Raw genomic sequence first — 14589 nt, 5'->3', positions numbered from 1 at the left:
CTCCTTTGTTTGGGTCCACTGCAATACATAAGCATATGCGGCTGTCAGTGGCGCATGCATCACCAGGGGCAGACAGAGTCGAGATGGATCCAGAGAATCACACTCTGAAATATTTGGTAAAACAGTAGCCCATAGGTGTTGCCTACCTGGCCGTAGCTCCTGAATGCTTCATGGAGCCTGGTAAATCCGAATGCATAGCAACCCCCACAGAATAGAAACCAGGTGTTGTCTGAGAGGGTTCCAGAGAATCCTTCTCCTTAATAATTTGAAACAGTAGCCCATAAGCTTCTGTAGGCTAACTCCACCTAAAGATGGCGTTGCTTATCAGATTTACTGGAGCTTGGTAAATTCAACTACAGGTACATAGCAGCTCCCATAGATACCTTTGGGGACTGCATTTGCTGTGGGAAACACAGGGACAATGGAAGCTATTGAAGATGTCTCCTGCGATCCCTCCATTTACATCTGGGGGATCCTTAACATTTGAGGGTACCCCAAAAAGTCTGTTTTTCAAGGGAGTATCTTGCAAATATAATCAAAATTTGAAAGCGCAAAACAACCTAGTACAGTACAGCATCTTTGGTTTAGGTTTGCAGAGCAGTGCAAAGAAATTTGATTTTGAAGTGGGGGAAAAAAGGACAGGGTGTGATTTGTGGCTGCTGCATAGTATTTAAGGGTGTTTTAGTCATACATTTTATAAAATAATTTCATTTTTGTACAATCCCTGAGGAGGTGATTGGGAATCGGCAACAGTAGGGTACAAAAAGCAAGTGGCTCAATTAATTTATACTGTATGTACCGTAGCAACAGAAAATGGTTAGATAAAAATTGGGGTAAAATCCCACAGCGCTCTACTGTTCCCAGCCAAAAACACAAATTAAAACTGCTTCTAAAGTATAGGATACCATACTAAGTATTTTCAGTGGCGGACCTTGCAAGTGGTGGGCCCAGGTGCAAAAATATGTTCTGGGCCCCCCTACTCCACCATACAGATAGAGGGAGTTGGTGACAGGAGATGCAGTGGATAACAGAGGCTGTGGGTCACAGCGGCACAGGCTGTGGCTGACGGAGAGTCAGGTGGTGGTAGCAAGGAGAGGTAGTTGTGTGATTGAGGAGGCAATGGGTGACGAAGAGATGCAGAGGGTGGTAGGTGGTGACTGGGGAGTCAGTGGGTGACAGGGAGAGCAATGGGTCACAGGGGAGAGGCAGTGGGTGACTGGAAAGTCAGTGGTTGACAGATGTAGTGGGTGAAAGGGAGAGGCAGATAGGGAGAGGCAGTGGGTGACTGGGAAGTCAATAGGAGGGAGGAAGAGGCAGATGGGTGACAGCAAGAGCTGTGGGTGACAGAGATAAGATGGTGACAGGTAGAGGTAGTTGGGAGAGACAGAGGGTAAAAGGAAGAGGAAGCGGGTGACAAGGGAACACAGTGTGTGGCAAGTTGATAGTGGGTGATGGGAAGGCATAGAATGACAGGGGAAGACAGCGGGTGACAGGGAGAAGCAGTGCATGATGACCGTGTTCTTGCCAGAATATATTTGAAACTGGGTGGCATGATAATGCAGGTGGGAAGGGGAGTGGGTGGGGGTGTAAAAGCATGGGCTGTGGGGGAGGGGTGGACCTGATGTCTGTGGTGTCATAATGTGTCAGGGGACCCCTTTACCTTCACAAATGTGACAGTGGTCTGGGCGGGCAGCAGCATGTATGTTGCAGCAACAGCAGTGGGTCCGAGGCTGTTGATGGGTGTGTGTGTGATAAGAACACAGCCTGCTGCTGTGGCTGGGGACAGAGCGGGACTCTCTTTCGGGGCTTTACTGGCAGAGTGGATGCCCCCTTTCCTGAGTGTAGGATCTGAAGAATGCAGCTCACCAACACACTGGCAGTGCAGCCCCACCTCCCCCTCCCAAATAAGTAGCAGGCTCTCATAACCCTCTCCCTGGTACCTGTTCGCATGTAGATGTGTGCGGCAGGTGTGCCTCTGGCCTCCATGCATCTCTTCCCACCACCTAGGTGAACAATTTCTGTCCCCGCAAACTCTCCCAGGCTCCATTCACAGTCAGTAGGGACACTACCTCTCCTACTCTTCCTCCTATCCTCCCGTGCAAAGTATTATTAAAAAATAAACACTGACCAATATGTTGCTTACTTGGCTAGCAGTCAGGAGGGAGGGAGGATGAGCCGGGGAGTGATGACAGGGGAAGCCCTTGTTGCCTCTGTCAGAAATGCGTTCCCACTCCCAGGATTGTCCTAGATGATGGGCAGCACACAGAGCAGTGTTGCCGCGCAGGGAGTCAGCTGCCAGCAAAGGGTCCCTTTGTGTAGTTTTAAGTTAAATTTCACAGTGGTTGATCCACAGTAGATAAACACACACCCAGAACCAATATGTGAACAGAAATACAAAATCTATTTTAGTCACCCACAGAAAGCATCACTTTAAAAAGGGTGGACTGCAGCAGATTTGTGTTGGCAAAAGCGGCCTCCACTTGTCAAAGTTACTAAGCTCAGGAACGTGAACTTGGCTCTAAAAGCTCATGCCAGCTGTAGATGGCATTAGACATTGGTGTCACTGTCTATGGATCCATAGGGTCCCTTCCTGGTAATGGTGGTGATTCCGAGTTGATCGCTCGCTAGCTACTTTTAGCAGTCGTGCAAACGCTATGCTGCCTCCCACTGGGAGTGTATTTTAGCTTTGCAGAAGTGCGAACGAAAGGATCGCAGAGCGGCTACAAAAATAAATTGTGCAGTTTCAGAGTAGCTTCAGACCTACTCAGCACCTGCGATCACTTCAGACTATTCAGTTCCTGTTATGACGTCATGAACACGCCCTGCGTTCGGCCAGCCTCGCCTGCGTTTTTTCCTGGCACGCCTGCGTTTTTTTCGAACACTCCCTGAAAACGGTCAGATAACACCCAGAAACGCCCTCTTCCTGTCAATCACTCTGCGGCCAGCAGTGCGACAGAAAAGCTTTGCTAGACCTTGTGTAAAACTGCATCGACCGTGGTGAAAGTATGTAGCGCGTGCACATTGCGCCGCATACACATGCGCAGAAGTGCCGGCTTTTTACTTCATCGCTGCGCAGCGAACATTTTCTGCTAGCGATCAACTCGGAATGACCACCAATGTCCGCTTACACATGAGCTGTCTGATGACTATGCAGGCACAGAAACGCAGCTGAGATCCTAACTTGGAAATAACAATCACTTTCATTTTTATGCGTTGTAGGAACACGCTCCTACAAGAGTCCATGTCCCCTGCACGTTTTTTTGGTACATTCGGGTAATAATTTTTATTGCTTCAATAAAAAATTATGATCATTGGTACCAATTCTCAGCTAATGATAACTATGCCTCTAGGTGTGTCCCCTAAAGCACGACGTTCAAGATTGTCTGAGGGGGACAATTCATCAAGCCTAAAACAATGCAGAAACTGCTGTTTCCACATGGTTTAGGCATATTGATTTGGTCAATTTAAGAAAACTCTAAAGCAGAAGATATCCATGATATCCACTGCACCAAACAAACTAATGAAGAAGGTGAGGTCCCCATATTTCCCAATGGGGACTGTGGTCTTGATAGCTACAGTAATGCATTTTTAAGCTACTGTACAATATCTCTGTAGAAAGTTCTTCTGATCCCTCCATGATCACGCATGTGTAATGCAATCAACGGGTTAGAACTTTCCTTCATTTGATACATTGATAATAGTAGCAATTAGCGGGTCTGCCGGGAGCTGGTTGGTGCAAATTACCTGGGCCTGGCAAACACTATTTCAGTCTTTTATCAGATGCTCTATGCTGCCTTGACTGTCATTTGTTTTCACTGTGATTAGAGGGTCTGATTCAGAGATATACATAAATCACACAGCTGCTGCGTCTTTGTACTCGGTGACTGTGAGACAATAAGCTAATGCCACAAGAGGTGTCTTGTGTAAATAGATGCCTCATACTGGCTTCTCTTTTCTCCTGTTGTGTCCTAGGATGCAGCATCGAATCATCTGTGTGACACCCTCAGGTTACTTATGGTGACCGGGTAATTCACACGAAGCTGCATCCACTTACTTCAGCCCCTCCCCCCCCACCCTTCTACTTTCTGGGACACTGCCCCAGTTCTGCTGCCAAACGGCCACAGCAGATGCAGCCGGGGCACTGATTGATCTTGCAGAACAAGATCTGCACATGTGCAGTGCTGCACTCCTCATATGCAGACCTCACACCATCGGGTTTGCGTACTTCTCTGAACATGCCTCTGAAAGCTGAGGCGGTAACAGATGTTATTTAATAGGGCAAATAGCCAAAGATTATGTAATATGATCCCTAGCCATAAATACTTTGTTATTGTTGTTATGAAATATGGTAGGACCATCTTATTATCAAAAAGCATTATTATTTAAGTGTTGAGAATTGATCCAGTTTCTAACTACTGCATCAAGAATTTACGGTGATTCTTATTTTTGTGACACTACTTGTAAGTAATTATCTGCCTGCAGTTAGTCTTAAAATTAGTCATTTTGACATCAGAAATTCGATTCCCTTATGTAATTATTATGATGGGGAATCTGCATTTCTTTCCCCTGCAGATAATCGAACATTACTTCATATTAAGTAGGAAAGGCGCGTAACTCCAAAGTTAGCATGGTTTCTTAATAAGTTATGTTCTAAAACTGACACGACTCCTGTTGTGTATTCCAATTACCAGATAGTAAAAAAGCAACAAAACCTGGTAATAGTGATTTTTCTATTTGATTCAGAAAGTTTAGCACAGCATGAAAGTTGGCTTTTCACCTAAAATGTGTGTTATATCTGAAATTGGTAGAGATTTTTTTTCCTATGCTTTCATGAATAAAGTTAATAACCGAGAAGGGAAAGAAATAATTGAGAGAACTATGCTAGAATTAACATGTATGGTATACCTTACAAATGGCATATACTGAAATTTAAGTATATCGAATCTTTAAAAAAAAAAATCATTTCTTGTGTAAGAGAATAAAAATAGAATAAGTGGTGCTTAATTGAAGAGATTAAGGTTGCAGATATTAGCAGGAGATTCTGGAAAATTCATTAGGTGATGACTTTTAATGGGAATAATTGTGTTTCTAATCATAATTGTGTGGCAATTAAAAAAACACAAAGAAGACTAATTGCAAACTAGAGAAGCCAAGCAGTTTTGAGAACTAAAGGAGAAATTACACTACAAAGAGAAACTGGAAATTATTTTATAGTTGTTATTAAAACTGAAAAAATGAACAGTTCCTTTATTTTAACTCCATTATTTTATGGTATTTAGTAGATGTTGATATACTTCTAATTGTGTGTTTGTCACAGGCAGAAAGGACCTTTTGTTCTAGCCTGAATCTATACTCCCCCAATAGTGTTACACAGGTCATTTTGTAAATATTCTGTGAAGGAATACATAACTGCAGAGAAGAGAAGAGAACTTCAAATAAACTACCAGTTTCTTTATGAAGGCGCTAATCATGTCTAGTTCTATATAAGGCGCCCATAATCTTGTGATAACTTATACTTTAACTTTAAGCTAGCTTAGCATTACAAATTAAGACACAGACACCAACAGCTAGATTTAAAAGGTCAGACGGTATTTATTGATAGCTGACCTGAACTTTAAACTAGATTTTATGTTGGAGGATGGCAAAAGAAAAGGCGCTCCAGTCATCTAATTATACCACCAAAACTGAGGAGGGGACTACCAAACAACCACCTCCTACATGCCTATCCCGCATTGTGCAGGACTCCTCTGGCAAATATGAATGATCCCACTTGGAAGAGTCCGATTGTCCACAAGCAGGGTAAGGACACACTCGCCGTTTTTACAAAAGAGGGTGCCCATCAATGACCACTTAGGCCTTAATGCTGGCTGGTAGCGACTTTCCCGCTTATCTGGCTTTTAATAGCCGTCAAAAGGAGAAAAAAATAGAACACAAAAAGGGACATCAGAGAAAAAACGTGAGGGAGGGCAAGAGGGGCTATCCAATTGGTAAGAGGAAGTATAAAGCACATGACCCAAGCTTTTATATGCACTGAAGCCTACACCCACAAATACTGATGGACAAGGAAAACAACCTATGGAAAATTTCCAAGGTCCCTTGAAAAAAACACCTAGCAACTGCTTTGCATAAACAACCAATCACAAAAAATGGGGCTCTTATATGGCCTTGTGCTTAGTCAGCCCTCAGCTAATCTAATTGTTAAGTGACCTTAACTGTTCTCTTGGTTTTCATGCCTATCCTAAAGCTGGGTACACATCATTCAGTGGTGCGACACTAATGTGGAGGTGCAATGTAAATATATATTACATTCGCTGTACACACTGCATTATCTGCTGTACGATGGTGCAATGTATCATTACATGCAACTACATGTATCTACACCCACATCAGCCGGGGACTCGTCTTATTTGGACATACAGCACATTCAATGGGGCAATTCAATGTACAGTATGACATCTGGGTACTGTTGTAACAAAATATTATGTGATATATCTTATAATGTGTACAGAGCTTTAGTGTAATAGTCTTCCAGACCTGTTCTTGAGCACCCAAGAGCAAACATGAGACTGTAAGCATCAACATGGTAGAGGTAACCCCATGTAATTGCAAGCAATGTTGTGGTGAAATTCCAGAGCCATAACTAGACTTTATGGTGCCAGAAAGAGAATTGGTTCCCCCACCACCATTTTTCCAGTAGAGACAAGAGGCACATGCCTTGTGGGGAAGGGGCATGACAAACTTGATCCCAGAGAAATTCTATTCTATGATGCCCTGTCCCACATTATCTATCTATCTATCTATCTATCTATCTATCTATCTATCTATCTATCTATCTATCTATCTATCTATCTATCTATCATGTGTGTGTATGTGTTATAGACACATTTATAGAACACTGCAAAAATGGATTTGGACATGAATCCTCTTCACAGTATACCACATTCATACACTCAACCCGAGAGCTCACTGCCATTCAGCCACATTTCCCCTCATTAAATAACACTTTTCAATATACTGCCACACCCAGGGCTCAAACCCACAACTTGCTGCATTCCAGCAAAACACCTCACCCACCAAGCCACTTGCTCCCGCATAAAATCTATGAGATAGCTACTGTATATTAAGCTACCAGTACCCTGTAAAAATAAAAAATAACTAGCAACACAATCGGACAGCTCCATGCAGTGTGCAGCCACACATAAGATCCCTAGCAGCCACACACTACATAGATCTGCCCACCTGCCGTGTTGATCACCCCTTCACATAGTACAAGGTAAGCTTCAAATAATTAGAACTCTTCAGGTTGGAATTCTGTAGCTTTCTATGCAAGGGCAGACAGCTCAATGTCCGACTGTAATGCCATAGGTTTGAATCCCGGGCACTTCAACATCCTGAAATGTAGTAAAGAACAGTGTGACTGAACAACAAAGAGCTTTCAAGTCACAACCATGAATGCTGTATAGGTATTAGCGATAGAAGGGGTGGGGGTAGGAGACAAGGGTTGTTAAGGAGATGCTGAGCTTCAAAAAGGGCAGAAGCTGCAAGTAAAATCAATTAAAACATATAATTGACCTGTGCTGCCAACCCTACCCTGCAGTGCTATGTGCGGTGGAACAGTCCGCACACACCTAGTTACAGCACTGTGAAATTCTAAGCAATTTGGGGACACCGGGGGCCGGATGTTATGATGCCCGAGTTCGGCGGCTGTGCAGGATGTCGGCCATACTTGAACATTTTTTAAAGAAGCATTCACTAACAATGCAAAACAATGCATTGTAAGTGATTGCCCCTTTAAAAAACCGTCAGAGATCGGCCGGCATCCAGGGCCAGATTAACAATGGGGCGGATGGAGCTACAGCTCCAGGCCTCCCCTTAAAAACAGGCCCATCATCATGGCAGTATGATGATCAAAAGCCACCAGCTGGCCACATGGTCAGCCATAAATTATAGCTATTAAGATTGCATTTATATTTTTCTCACAAAATTATGCATTGTTTTTATATTTTTACATGTTTAGGGAGACATTGGAGCTGATAGTGTAGGGGTGTACACGCCCACATGGCTCTGGTCACACCCACACAGAACTAATCACACCTCCCCCATTTCTCACAATAGGCTCTTGAATATTTTCAGCTCCAGGCCCATGTGGCCTTTAATCCGACCCTGCCAGCATCCCATCATTACATTCAGCCCCCCAGTCTTTCTGTTTCACTGTAAAATGCTTGCCAATTCCAGTATGTGTGTGTACTGATTCCCCCAAGGCTCTTCTCCCCCTTCTTAAACTTCTGGGCATATGTATTTCCTCTTTTCTAAAAATGCTTTGTTTCACAGAAGCTGATGTACTAAGCCTTGTAGATGATAAAGTACCAACTAATCCGCTCCGAACTGTCATTTTTCTAACACAGCCTGTAGCATTGCAGCTTTTCTACATACATAGCAAAAATGTTATAGTTTGTAAAAATAAAGTCACACAATTGGGGACAATTGTGTGCAGTCTAGGATAATATATTGGAAATATTATGAAAATGACCTTGACTTTGATAACAAGATAAAGGTGGTCATTCCGAGTTGTTCGCTCGCAAGCAGTTTATTGCAGCCGTGCAAACGCTATGCTGCCTCCCACTGGGAGTGTATTTTAGCTTAGCAGAAGTGCAAACTAAAGGATCGCAGAGCGGCAACCTTTTTTTGTGCAGTTTTAGAGTAGCTCAATACCTACGCAGCGCTTGCGATCACTTCAGACTGTTCAGTTCTGTTTTGACGTCACGAACACGCCCTGCGTTCGGCCAGCCTCGCCTGCGTTTTTCCTGGCACGCCTGCGTTTTTTCGAACACTCCCTGAAAACGGTCAGTTGACACCCAGAAACGCCCACTTCTTGTCAATCACTCTGCGGTCAGCAGTGCAACTGAAAAGCTTCGCTAAATATTTGCAAAACTACATTGTTCGTTGCAATAGTACGACGCGCGTGCGCATTGCGCCGCATACGCATGCGCAGAAGTGCATTTTTTTGCCTGATCGCTGCGCAGCGAACGAAAGCATCTAGCGATCAACTTGGAATGACCCTCATAGGCCCATATTTAGTAACCTGCTAGTTGCAATATCGGCGATTTTGTAAAGGTATAAAGGGGAAAAAACTTAAAAAAACATCAACCTGGTTTTGTTTTTTACATTTTATATATCAGCCCTCATGGGATAGGCCTTGGATAACATTCGGATTATTAGGAGATTCTGATTATACTCTCCTCTCATGGAATTTGTCAGAGCTATGTCTTGCTTGGACGTGACGTTCAAATATCACATTTCCTTATATAACATAGTAAGGAAGCAATTGGTCTTCATTTATGAGAGCATTTCACAGCTTTAGTACCCAGAGCTATTTATGTGTTACAGGGTGTGCCACTATATAAGCATGTGACAACTACTGCTATAGTTACCTGTGATAATGAAAAAATAAAAGTTTATTATTTTTTATCTTATGAGATTTATCACAGGTTGCAGAGAGATAAAGAGATGGACAGAGAGAGAGAGATAAAGTATCAACTAGTCCGCTCCTAACTATCATTTTTCAAACACATTCTGTAATATGGAAGTTTTTCTTCATATATAGCCAAGATTCCATTCTTTGTAATAAAGAATTCACACAATTGAGGACAATTGTGTGCATACCAGTATAATATGTTGGAAATACCACTAACATAGAAGATTTTTTTTTTTAAACTTGCACACAAGGGTATTAATCAAACTGCACCAACCTACGTCTCTTCACTTATCCCTTAATACCTACTAACCCAACCTCTCCGCTCTGCACAAGATCTACATCCACACTCATGACTCGCTCCCATTCTTGATTTGCAGGTCTTTCTTTGGGCTGCACCCACTCTGTGGAATGCCCTCCCATGTACAGTAATACACTTCTCTAGTCTCCAAGCCTTCGAGTGTTTCCTGAAAACTCACCTCTTCAGACCAGCTTATCAAATTCCGGAACCCCCCACATAACCTTCATAAACGTTCCTATCCAATTACATCCTTTGTACAGTCTACATATATCCTCACATATTTTCTCTATCTTCTCTTTCATATCCTCCTGACCCCTGGCCAACATCACTGTGTGACCATATCATGCAGCCCACCAAGAACCTTTGCAATCAGCTGAACCATTATGCAATAGATAACACCTATCCTTGTGTATAAATACCTATTTCCCTATAGATTGTAAGGATGGTGGTCATTATGTCGACGTGACTTGGGTCGACCACATTTGGTCGACATGCATTAGGTCGAATGATCACTAGGTTACATGGTCATTAGGTCAACATATACTAGGTCGACATGAGTTTTGAACAATTTTTTTCATTTTTTTGACCTTTTTCATACTTAACAATCCACATGGACTACAATTGGGAACGGTAACCTGTGCCAAGTGCAGCGGCAGCGGAGCGCGGAACCATGCCCGAAGCATGGCGAGTGAAGCGAGGGGTTACGGTGCAGTAATTGGGGTTCCCCTGTCACTTTTTGAAGAAAAACAAAAAAAAACGTAAAAAAACTCATGTAGACCTTTTTCCATGTCAACCTAATGGCCATGTCGACCTAGTGATCATGTCGAGCTAATGCATGTCAACCAAATGTGGTCGACCCAATGTATGTCGACCTAACTCATGTCGACCTAATGAACCACACCCAGATTGTAAGCTTGCGAGCAGGACACTGTTTTGTCTTATCACTGTTTCCATTTGTAAAGCGCAACGGAATTTACTGCACTATATAAGCAACTGTTAATAATATGACCCTGACTTTGATAGAAAAATATACTGTAGGTTCATATTTAATAGTCTGCAAGTTGCAATTCTGACAATTTTAGTATAGGTATAAAATGCCAATCATTTTAAAAGAAGAAGCCAACCTGGTTTTGCCTTTAAAAATATTGCTGTTTTATATTTGCATGGTTCCAGCAACTCACAGGCTATTATATATGGACCCTAGAATGATTCACTTTGGTAAAGAGACCTAAATAATAATCTATCCTCCTGGTGAAGGCTTTGGATAACGTTCAGTTTGTTAGGAGACTCTGAGAATATTCATACAGGTCTCCTTAAATAACATACAGATGTAGCCAACGCTCATCCAGCCTGCGGTGTGGCTCAGGTGTGACTTAGTATGCAGAGCTGTGGCTTAATAAGCTGCCCATGTATTCCTATAGATGCGTATACTTTGACGCACAAGCACGTCCTAGTTGCGGGCACACTTGCTGCGCCTAGATTGCCGCAAATATGGCAAGTTGCAGGCTGGATGAGCGTGACTACATCTGTAGTAAGAAAGGACCTATCCTTCGTTACGAAAGCATGTCACAGCTCTAGTGCTCAGAAGCATTTGGGTTACAGGGTGTGCCACTATATATGCTTGTGACAACTACTGAATGCTATTCTTTACCTGTGATAAGATAAAAAAGAATAAACTTTTTATGTTTGTATGATGAGATTTAGCAAAGCTTGGAGATAAAGTGGCAAGAGATAAAGTACTAATCAATCAGCTCCTGACTGTCCTCTTAGGGGGAGATGTATGAACAGTTTTAGAGAAATAAAGTGGAGAAATTGATCTTCATCCAATCAGCTTCTGTAATTTTCTAGACTGCCAATTGGTTGCTACAGTATGAACAACTTTTCCACTTTATCTCTCTCCAAGGTGTGAAACATCTCCCCCTTAGAGGAGACATTAGAGTTCAAGTTATTGCTGCTATAGAAAATCTCTCATTCAGAACATATGTACAGTAGATGACACAATTGTTGCAATTGGAACTTATAACATTTATTTATATAGAGAAGAAAAAAATCAGTCTGGCAAATATGGCTCCACAAGTCAATATCTGCTCTGTCAATGTTGTTCTTGTTTTAACTACAGGGTATTAATAGCCTGAAACAGAGATGTCCAATGAACGCCCTATAGAGCAGATGCAGCATGAAGGCTCTTTTGGAAAGCCTGTGACCTTGCCGTTAAGTCCAAATGCTTCAGCGAAACACAACATGTTGACTTTTACCATTTATCTTAGCAGCAGGTGGATATAAAGCAATATAACGCTCTCTACAACGATGGCTGAACAGTCTGGTCCGGTGTACATTTATCTTTATTTTATGCATGTGTAGAGGTTAACCAGGCTATTTGTATTAACTTCTGCAACTGCAATGGAAAAACACAAATGTTCACATATTTAAATGAGCCTTAGTATTCAGTGTTCACTAGAGAGAGACACAGTTACCAGATGGCAGTGTAAGTGGAAACACCGTTCTAGCCATAAGGAAATCAGTTTGAGCTCACAGGAGGCACAGTGGTCTTGGCAGTGAAGGGAACTGGTTTTCTACAGTGAGTGCTCTTGTCAGGGAGATATTTGCATTGCAAATACTTATGAATTCATGATGTAAGAGGATACCTGGCATTGAGGATAGTTTACGCTGTAGAGCATACAATTTAGATGAAAAGGAATCAAGAGTAAAAATCTGTATTTGTGATTTTTAGCTTTCTAAACTGGCACTCCATATCATGGTTTCATTCCTTTTGGTATGCTTAGAACTTAGGCACCTGAAACCCACTCTCATCCCGCAACACAGTCTATGCAGGAAATCGAATCAATTGGAAGATAAAGGTTACAGGAAAAAGACCTTCAACCCAAAACATTATTATAGTAAAATGCAACTTAAGGCCCGTACTCATGGGCAGATGTGGGGAGAGATGTGTGCTGAGCGAACCGCTCAGCACACATCTCTCCCCCCACTCAGCGCAGCACGATGTGTGCTGAGCGTGCGGGGGGGAGGGGCGCTAATTTCACTCAGCGGGTGAAATGAGCGACCTGCTAGATTGAGCCTGCATGCGGGCCAATCTAGCACCAGCAATAGTGACGCGCTGGACCACGCATCACTATCGCTGTGGGGGGTACACATGGACAGATCATGCTTAAAATCTAAGCAATGTAGTCAGATTGCTTAGATTATTGCTCCGTGAGTACTCCCCTTTAGTGAATTTTTCTAAGGCAGGATTATATGTACACAAATTTACATTAGACACATACTAAGAATGGAATGTACCCAGAAAAATCATATGTTCATATTATACTAGAACTTTGTATTTAATAAAAAAAATTTTTTGTCAGAAGCCAATTAACCTACCAGTAATGTTTTTAAAAGGCTTCCTTTAAAATTCTTCACTTTTTCCTGGATCCATCAGTTATTTTGCTTCATTTTCTGAGAATTTGCAGCTGTACAGTAATTCCCAAATTTCTTTAGAATAGTTATGTGATGGACTGCAGATGGAGCCCTGCTCATCTATCACTTTAATAGGATTAACTGAGCCAGTGCTGTCGGATTTAGGGGGTAATTCAGAATTGATCACAGCAGCAAATTTGTTAGCAGTTGGGCAAAACCATGTGCACTGCAGGGGAGGCAGATAGAACATTTGCAGAGAGAGTTAGGTTTGGGTGGGTTATATTGTTTCTGTGCAGGGTAAATACTGGCTGCTTTATTTTTACACTGCAATTTAGATTTCAGTTTGAACACACCCCACCCAAATCTAACTCTCTCTGCACATGTTATATCTGCCGCCCCTGCAGTGCACATGGGCCCTCATTCCGAGTTGATCGGTCGCAAGGCGAATTTTGCAGAGTTACACACGCTAAGCCGCCGCCTACTGGGAGTGTATCTTAGCATCTTAAAATTGCGACCGATGTATTCGCAATATTGCGATCACAAACTACTTAGCAGTTTTAGAGTAGCTCCAGACTTACTCTGCCTGTGCGATCAGTTCAGTGCTTGTCGTTCCTGGTTTGACGTCACAAACACACCCAGTGTTCGCCCAACCACTCCCCCGTTTCTCCGGCCACTCCTGCGTTTTTTCCGGAAACGGTAGCGTTTTCAGCCACACGCCCATAAAACGCCGTGTTTCCGCCCAGTAACACCCATTTCCTGTCAATCACATTACGATCGCCGGAGCGATGAAAAAGCCGTGAGTAAAAATACTATCTTCATAGCAAAGATACTTGGCGCAGTCACAGTGCGAATATTGCGCATGCGCACTATGCGGAATTTCACTGCGATGCGATGAAAAATACCGAGCGAATGACTCGGAATGAGGGCCATGGTTTTGCCCAACTGCTAACAAGTTTGCTGCTGCGATCAACTCTGAATTAGGCCTCTAATCCCCTGCTGTATTGTTCTCTCTGCGTTGTATTGCAGCTGAGAACAATAGATGAAAGGTTTATGCTAATAAACCTTGGTGCACCTAGGCACAACAGAGAAGACTAGATGAGCGAGGCTCCAACTGTACATGGCAATCCACGGCTCAATATACAACTTGCAGAATGACTTGCATGAGGTATTGGCAGTGTTGGAGTAAACCTGTGGGGTTCTCTAGGCAGTAAAAATCTTGGATCCCCCCTCGCAAATTATCTCCTAATACGTTTTTAATTTTAACAACCACTAATCTACGATCTGGGAACTGTAATATGAGTATAATGTCTATGGTTTATGTACTTTAAGTTGTTAATGGGTACATTACATTCATGCAGTATTTTCTCTATAAATCCTTTAAGGTAATTTTTTTGTTTCTTTG

At 42.7% G+C, this 14589-nt stretch overlaps 1 protein-coding gene across 1 annotated transcript in view; it reads left to right on the top strand.

Moving 5' to 3' along the window:
- Window positions 1–14589, top strand: part of DPYD (dihydropyrimidine dehydrogenase) — a 1751827-nt gene that overhangs the window by 52430 nt on the left and 1684808 nt on the right. The window lies entirely within an intron of this gene.

The sequence above is a fragment of the Pseudophryne corroboree genome, chromosome 9 (assembly GCF_028390025.1).
Source record: "Pseudophryne corroboree isolate aPseCor3 chromosome 9, aPseCor3.hap2, whole genome shotgun sequence".
In the NCBI taxonomy this organism is placed as follows: Eukaryota; Metazoa; Chordata; class Amphibia; order Anura; family Myobatrachidae; genus Pseudophryne; species Pseudophryne corroboree.
Note: the sequence above shows the minus strand (reverse complement) of the source record. Positions and strands in the feature narration are given on the sequence as shown.